We start from the raw sequence: 9,289 nt of genomic DNA, 5'->3' as shown, positions 1-9,289 counted from the left end.
AAACAACTGAACTCGAAGATACATATGGCATGAGACACCAAAGCCTAAAGAGTTGATCAATCGAACCAAGGAAGCATTAAAACAATAGGACAAACGTCCCCATAATGCTGAAAAAGGAGAGGGACATGTACACTAAAAAGAACGAGCAATAAGAACTGCCTGACGAAGAACTAGGAACATCGAAGGTGCAGAGAAAAAAGTACATAGTATCGTGGAAGGAACACTCACTTGACACACATCATGAGGTAAGTTTCATGGAAGGAACACTCACTAGACAAAGGTAGATGGCAAACAAAAAGCAAACATCAACCCCCCATGGCACTTTATAAGTAGTGCATGTACAATAAGGCACAAGATGTGCAAGATCCCAAGTAAACAATGCATGGTGGCACTTTATCTCAGTGCGTTTGCATAAATAAAATGTTACAATGATAAGAAGAGATAGAAGACTAGAAACAGAAAGAACAACAAAAAATGAGACATCCTACTCAGAGAAAGAGATCCTAGAACTTGAAACATCCAAGATATTTACCAGAGTGCTTAAAACCAAAAAAATGAATAAAATATACCTGGAGCAAAATCTGGAAAGAAAACTCATATGACTAGAAAGTACACAGAACAAACTTTCCAACAATATAAAGTTTTCAAAAAATGAAGTTCGGATGCTTAAGTTATGTCTTCTAGAGTGCAAAAAAGAACCTCTAGCCTTGACAGAAAAAATGCCATCAAAAAAGCAAAATCAAAAGTTCAAACCTCCAGATCCGAGTAGAGCTCAAAAAGAGATTTTCGATGCCTATTCATTTTTGAAAAACTGACTCCGTTTGCCCAAGATATGGCAAAAAAACCAATATGATGTCAAAACCCTTCAAGGGAAAAAAAAGCCCCCCCCCTGCTGGTGGCAGGGAGGTGGCGCACTGGCTGGGCGGTGGCAGAGGTCGGGCAGCAACCAGGTGGGGTGCAGCGGGTGGTGACAAGCTGGGCGGTAGGCAGGCGGGTGTGCAGAGGGCAACAACGGTGGGGCGTTGGGTGTCGGGTGCGGGGCAACTAGCGTTGGGCACTAGGCAGCGGGCACAAGGCCCTGGGTGGGGGCAGTGGCAATGACGGAAGGTTGTTGAGTGGCCACGGTGGCAGGCAACAACTTGGACCGCCATGATGACCGATGGAACCTCCCCATGGGCAGGCGGCTCTCGAAGGCCTGGCTCTGACAGTGAACAAACCATCGGCAACTAGTGGGGTCTAAACGGCCTAGGCAAGCCGTTAAACTGCCAAAAAAGGTGTTTTTTAGATTTTTTTGTTTTGCCTTGAGAAACGTGCCAAAATAATAATAAAAAATTTCCTAGAGCTAAAGTTGTCCAAACTGGACAAATTTTATATGAAAATGGGGTTTTATGAGTGTTCTAAGCTCAATGGTGAGGTCCTTTAGAGCTTAAAGTTTCCAGAAATAAAAAAAGATACCCCACATCCAAACTAAAACCTCTGAAAAGGAATTGAAACCCTTGCCTCTAGAGAAAAATCTTCTGAAAAATCAGGAACAAGTAGCATCAGATGTAGGCTTTGATACCATGAAGAAGTTGAGGAAATACAACTTCAGAGATCCCAAGAACACCTGCATGCAAATACCTGTCACAAGAGAAGAATGGAGGCACATAAAGCAAAAAAACATATATGCTCTAAAGAAGAAGATTATCATTCAGAAAGGGAATCAATTAAATGAACAAATATAATACAATCCTTATAAAAGGATAATAGCAACCCTAAATATGTGCAACCCTAAAGAAACCCTAAAGGGATAATGTGTATTTAATAATTAGAATAATTATTAAATACCTACAATATTTATTAAATGCCTAAGTTTAGCTGAAGCATAGAGTTTAATAGACTAATAATTAAATAAATAATTATTAGCTAATACAAGATAACTCTAACAGGAAAGGCAAGTGGTGGTGGTTCATGAGAAATAATTTGGTTCTCATAAAACAAGTGTCAAGTTTATATGTTATATTGGGAGATAATCTATCAAATCAGTTTTCAAAGCAAGAGCCATGGAAAATGAGATGAGAAGAGTAATGATGAGGCAATTCAAGTCCATGAATGATTTTAATTATAGAGGTAATGAGAACAAACTTAAAAAGATCTACACTCATGATCATAGAGTTAAAGATATCTAGGCTGATTGCAGAACTAAGGAAGATATCAAGAGACTAGACTATTGTCACCTCATGAAAGATCAAATAATCAATCTTAACATGGCAGATGTTATTGATGACTTGGTTGATGATAGTAATGTCTTAGACTCAGTCTATGAAAATAATAAGATTTCCAATACTCCTCTCCCTTTCATCCATTGGTCTCAAAAGGAGGTGGTTTCTATAAGGACATTATTTCCAGGTATTCTTGCAAACACCAATATTTGGGTAGCATAGAAAGGAATTTAGTTGAAATTGTTTGCCACTAGATCAGAGGATAATACTAGTAGACATGTTTGAAAGCTTGATTAGGATTGAGAACAAAGAATAGAAGAGATCTTGCTTCTTCTTCTAAAGCTCCCAAGTCCAAATGCATTGTAGGAACGAGTAAAGGGAAGGATCAAAATTCTTCTACATAAGGTTCTCAACAGGAGAAAGAACAACAACCAAAAGAACTAGGGCCGAAATATGAAGAAGAACCTATTGATGTGGACCAAATTGAGGAGGAATAACTATTGGAAATATGCTAGATTTGGTTAAGTGTTGTCATTGATGTCAACATTGTATCCCGATTGGAGACTATCCCAGTTGGACCTATCCTGGTTAGTCTTGGTGATTATCTTGGTTTTGGCTATGTTTTTGATCCGCTATGATCAGATCTCTAGAATTAGTTTTGGATGCTTACTCTAGATTGTTATTTGTTTTCCATATTCTGTTGGTTCATGTTTTGGTCCTCTGATAACTATCACTTATGTGCCCGGTTGGTATTTCTCGGTACCGGTTAGCTTTACTGATAAGCGATATTTGGAGTTTTGGTTAGGCAATTTTGGTCTGGCTTATGGAATCAGTTTCTATCATGTTGAAGGCGCTTCTTGATAATATTCTAAGTGTTTGGTGACTTTTGCATTGGCTAGCGTGCCGTTATGGTGGTCCTATTTGGATCCGGTTAGACTTTCTGTGTTACTTCACTAAGGGTTTCTACTGGTTGGTGAAGCGTGTTGGATTTTGTTCTTAGTGGAATTTCTGGCAAATGGAATTGTTTGGTTACTTGATTTAGGTCCATGCTATGTAATTTAAATCATAATATTGGTCCGGTGATACCATGTAATGTAATTTTTGTTATTATGGGTTTATGGGTTAAATGTTTAGCCTTCCTTGTCAATAAGGTTGATGATATGTATTTATAGGTGACTTACTCATGTAATTTAAATATTGATACATGGATGGGATCGATGGTTAACAGAGAAAGGTTTATGTGCAAACAAGCTATATATCATTCGGTGAAGGTTTTTGTATGGTAGGGAAGACATCTGTTCTTAACCAGAAATGTATCAAGCATTAGGAGATGCTACTTTCACAGTTCATTATTTCCAGATTGTAGTCCGATGTTTTTGTAAGTTAGCGAGACTTCTTTTTGTGATGAGGAGTGAGCTCTAGGTAGTTGGCTTGATTGAAAGTGTAATCCCCATTGTAATTTCACATACTGTTGTATAAGTATTATCTGATTGTGGGTAGGGTTTCCCACCATGGTTTTTCCCTTTACCAGGTTTTCCACATCAAAATATTTGTGTTGTGTGTATCTTGCTTTCATGTTCTATCCTTCATTGTGTTGGTTTCTTTATGCTCTGGTTTAATTCTTACATTAGTTCTGATTTCTGATCATAAATTGATTCACCCCCCCTCTCAGTTTACTCTCGGTATCAGATCTATCTAACAATTGGTATTAGAGAAAGGTCCTCTCTGCATAAGCTTAGTTGATTGAAGAGATTCGATTACAACTACATCTAGTTCTACATTCAATCCCTATCGGAAGGAGAGTCCTAGATTTGATGGTACAAATTACAAAATATGGAAGGAGTGAATGAAGATTCATCTCAGATGTCTTGAAGCTAAAGTTTGGGAGATAGTGGAGGAAGGGTATATACCTCATGATCCTAATTCTAGAACACCGACACCTGCTAATGAACAAAAGAAGGCTGAAAATGATGTTAGAGAAAAAGAAGCATTGTTAAGTGCCCTATTTGACGAAAAGCTATTTAATTTCATAGAGTTGGAGAATGCAAAGCTGATCTGGACAAAGCTTGAAACTCTTTTTGAAGGTGACCGGGATGTGAAAATTACAAAATTTGAAGGTTTTCGGGTAAGGTATGAAACTTTGAAGATGGAAGAAGATGAGAAGATAAGTTCTTTCATGGATAGAGGAAATGAGATTGTTATGGGAATCAAATGCTGTGGCGGATCAGTTAGTGAGGATGAGATAGTGTCAAAGATTCTGAGAGTTCTACCTCTAACTTATAAGATGAAGGCTACTACAATCAATGAACTCTGGAAAATGTCAAGTACCCTTGTTACCAAAGATACACTGCTTGGGAAATTGACTGCTTTTGAGCTTGAGGAACTTGGAGATCAGAGTGCTACTAAAATAGAGACTACATTTAAAGCATCTGCCTCCAGTAAGCAGAAGATAGATTGGAAAGAGATGTATGATAAAGATATGGAGGGCACTAAAAGAGAAGAAAGAGAACTTGAAGAGCTGGAAGTCCTAATTGCCAGAAGAGTTCCTAAAGGACTAGCTAGAAGTAAGTATGAAGGAAAAGTCCCTTTTAAATATTTTTCATGCAATAAGATTGGTCATTTTGCTTCTAGATACCCTAAAAGAGCTACTAGGAATCATGAAAGATTTGTGAAGAGTTATAAGCCTAATCTAGAATATCATAACAGATCTAGATTCAGAAGGAATAAGGATAAATCATGCTGTTATGTTGGTGATGATGATTTTGGTAGTACTAATGATGATGATGAACCTATGAGTGGAATTGGTAATGGAGCTGCCTCTGGTAAGGACTGGATTTTTATTGCTATCAAGGATGATTCTCTGGAACCTATCATTGAAAAAAACCATATTGAGGAAAAGGCTTTAGCTACTAAAATCAAAGAAAAGAATGAATGGGTTATAGACAGTGCATGCACACATCACATGATTGGTGACAAGATAAAATTTCTATCACTACAAGAATTTGATGGCAGATTAGTCAGATTTGGAGACACCAAGGCATGTAGGATCAAAGGCAAGGGAACAATATCATTGGATGGTAAGACTAACATTGATAATGTTTATTATATTGAAGGCTTAAAGCATAATCTTTTGAGTGTAGGTTAGATGGTGGATAGAGGATTTCATTTCCAATTCAAGGACGAGAAATGTAAGATCATCAATAGATCTGGATTGGAAATTGCTTCTGGAACTCAGACAAATGGAAACATCTTTCATTTGAACTCCGGTGAGAAAGATTGCTTGATTTCTCAGATTGATGAAAGTTGGTTATGACATAAGACGACATGTCATGTAAATCTTGATTTCATAGTGAAGACCAGTTCAACATAGGCTATTAGAGATTTGCCCAAAATTGTCAAACTTCATAATCTGGTATGTAGAGAATGTCAAATGGGTAAGCAAGTCAGAACTTCTTTTAGAAGCATACATGATAAATCTAATGAAACTCTTGATCTTATTCATACTGATCTGTGTGGACCGACAAGGACTAAAAGTTTTCAAGGTGACAGATACTTTATGTTACATATTGATGATTATTCTAGAATGATGTGGGTAGCATTTTTGAAAGAAAAATCTGAAGCTTTTTGATGGTATGATGAAAGAATAAGTATCTGGTAGATTACTGAGAGGTGGGGGGGGGTGAATCAATAAATAGAAAAAATGATACAAACTTCCCAAACTTAAATTCAAACATACAAAGTAAACTTATCAATGAAATACCACTGTCAAGACCAATACTCATAAGAATACCGATTGACTGTTACAACAACTTAACAGTAAACAACATTTAACTTGTAAACAGCCAAATGCTTTATCATATGCCAATGCTTCATTTCTCAATGCTTCTCATTATTATGCCTTATCAGAAATAGTTAAACAATTAATCAAATCAACCATAAGATCATAACCACAAAAACATTCACCACATGACACAAGTATTTATACGTGGAAAACCCAAATAGGTAAAAACCATGGTGAGATGCAACTCACAAGATAATATATGAACTCTTCTGAAGTTTGCCCTATTAGGAGCCAAGCTTGTTAAAGATTTTACAAAAGACCTGTTAATAATTGATCCCGTTAGGAATCACCTGGTTAAGGGATTGAATACAAATGCCTTGTTAGAAGAAAACACCCTTTAATGAGTATCCTTAGTAGAGGATTTGAAAATCCAATCTAATGGACCACCTTGTTAGAGGATTTAATAAGTAACCAAGCTTGTTAGAGATTACCCTGTTAGGGGAATTCAATTCTGTTGTAATTGTTAGAAAACAATAGGAGTTTCTTGATCTATCTGAATAGCCCTACATTGTTGGATCAGATCCATTTAAGCTTCTATCTACCTTTACTCAAATTGCATACTCATTTTCCAGTTTGACAACCACACACTCAACCGATTTCTGCCAACTCTTAATAAAACAACTTCATCAACCTTAAATACAAATCAATTAGGTCGGTAACACACACAAAAAAAATCTAATCCTCTCATCAAGATTACAAACAAGTTGGTAAAAACATGACCATTGGATTTCATAGCAATCTCTACACATCAATCAAGAAAACATCAACCACTCCTTGATTACCACTTCATCGAGCTCAGTAACTCATCACACATTTTGCATTAGATGCAATACACTTTGTTCATTCCCTAGACAAATAATCATGCCAAAACATTTTGAACTTGTTTTCATACAATGACCTTACATGTCACCATCATTACCGCCAAACATCGGATCATAAACCAACATAACCAATTCAACGACCTTAATCAGTTAGGGTTTAACAAAAACAACTGGTAGGGTTTACTGGTTACATAACATAGAAAGGATTTAACCTTTTACTCTGATTATCGGTTCAACTCATAAACTTACATACCGGTTTACAATAACCTTCACAAATCTCTTCCTAATGGTTATAAGACAATATCAACAATAACAACAATATAAGCAATATCATTAATATCATTACCGGTTCAATTGACATCAATGACAACATACCATATCATTAATGCAATCTTCATGTAAATGCCAACAATCCCCCCCTTTGGCATTGATGGCAATAAAAAATATCAACGCCATTTCTTTACAGCTGTGATTTTGAATAGGAATCTTGGTTTACATTAGCAAGTATTCACATCCTCTCTCTGTCTTTAGTCTATCACTGGTTTTCCTTCCCATAATCACATAATTCTTCTCCCCCTTTGACAACAATGCTAAATTGAAAGTAAAACATGTAATGTTAAATTTTTACTGTGCATCAATAACATACTGGAACTTGATGCTCCCCCTATGGAATACATCCACTTCTACATCAACCCTTGTAAAATTCTGCAAGTGATTCAGGGACTAATGTAGTCAACATCATGTTCAACTAGCTTCATGAAGAGGGACAACCCCTAACTATCTTCTAAGATAATCAAAAGTAGTCTTAGGTAGAGGTTTGTTGAAAATATCTGCAAGCTGCTCCTTGGTAGAAACATGCTCTAAGATAACATCTTTGCTCTAAACTTTTTCCCTCAAGAAATGATACTTCAATTCAATGTGCTTGGTTCGTGCGTGCAAAATAGGATTCTTGGAAATATTTATGGCACTTGTGTTATCACATAAAATCTTTATAGGTTCTGAAATCTTCATCTTAAAACCTTCCAAAATGTGCCTCATTCAAATAGCCTGTGTGCAATTCATATAAGCTACAACATACTCAGCTTCAGCAGTAGATTATGAAGCATAACTCTGCTTTTTACTACTCCAGGAAACAAGCCTTCCTCCAAGAAAAAATGCTCCACCGGTTGTGCTTTTCTGGTCATCAACATTTCTTGCCCAATCAGCATCCGTGTATGCCTTCAAATCAAAGTTTCCTCCATATGGATACCATAATCCATAGTCAATAGTACCTTTCAGGTATCTAAATATTCTCTTGGTTTCTATTAGGTGTGTCTTCTTAGGATTCTTCTAGAATCTAGCAACTATGCTAACCACATGGGCTATGTCCGGTCTATTGTGAACAACATAGTTTAATTTGCCAATCATTGACCTGTATTCCTTCTCATCAATAGACTTAGATTCATCTTCCTTGGACAACTAACAACATGCAACCATTGGTGCCCCAACTGGTTTATAGTCAATCATGCCAAATGTCTTCAAAACCTCTTTCACATACTTAGACTGTGTAATGAAAATACCACTTCATTTGCCGTATCTGCAAGCCTATGGAATTTTTTATTTCCCCTACTAAAGATATTTCAAACTCATTTTTCATTTCCTCTGCAAAACTGTTGCTCATGACTTCATTACCTCCAAATATAATATCATGAACAAATACTTCACTGACCAGTATTTTATCTCCTTCAGGCTTGAGAAATATGTTACTATCATCACTGGTTCTCAGAAAGCCTATCTTCATTAGATGTGTATGAAGCTTTTCATACCATGCTCTAGGTGCTTGCTTTAATCCATATAAAGCCTTATGCAATCTGCATACCATGTCTTTCTCATCAGTCAAAGCATAACCATCTGGCTACTCTATGTATACCTCTTCATCCAATATCCCATTCAAAAATGCAGACTTAACATCCATTTGATATACCTTAAACTTTTTATGGGCTGCAAATGCAAGTAAAGTTTTGACACCTTCTAGTCTCGCTACTAGTGCAAAAGTTTCACCATAATCTTATCCTTCTTCTTGCGCATAACCCTTGTAGACTAATCTTGCCTTTTTGTGAACTACAACACCATCTTCATTCAACTTGTTCCTGTATACCAATTTAGTACCTATAACATTTTTATTTACCGGTCGGGGTACTAGGGTCCAAGTGTTGTTCTTCTCAATTTGATCCAATTCCTCCTCGATAGCTTTAACCCAATGATCATCACCAAATGCCTCCTTAGTAGTTCTTGGTTCAATGGTGGAGATCATGCAAGAATTCTCTCTGATTCTTCTTCTGGTTAGCACTCCAACATCCTTATCTCCAATAATCTTCTCAGGACTGTGATTCAGTCTCACATATCTAGGAATATTATGATCATTATCTTCAGGTTCAACTTCTTTG

Source organism: Cryptomeria japonica, chromosome 8, assembly GCF_030272615.1.
Source record: "Cryptomeria japonica chromosome 8, Sugi_1.0, whole genome shotgun sequence".
In the NCBI taxonomy this organism is placed as follows: Eukaryota; Viridiplantae; Streptophyta; class Pinopsida; order Cupressales; family Cupressaceae; genus Cryptomeria; species Cryptomeria japonica.
This window is presented reverse-complemented; position numbering follows the sequence as displayed.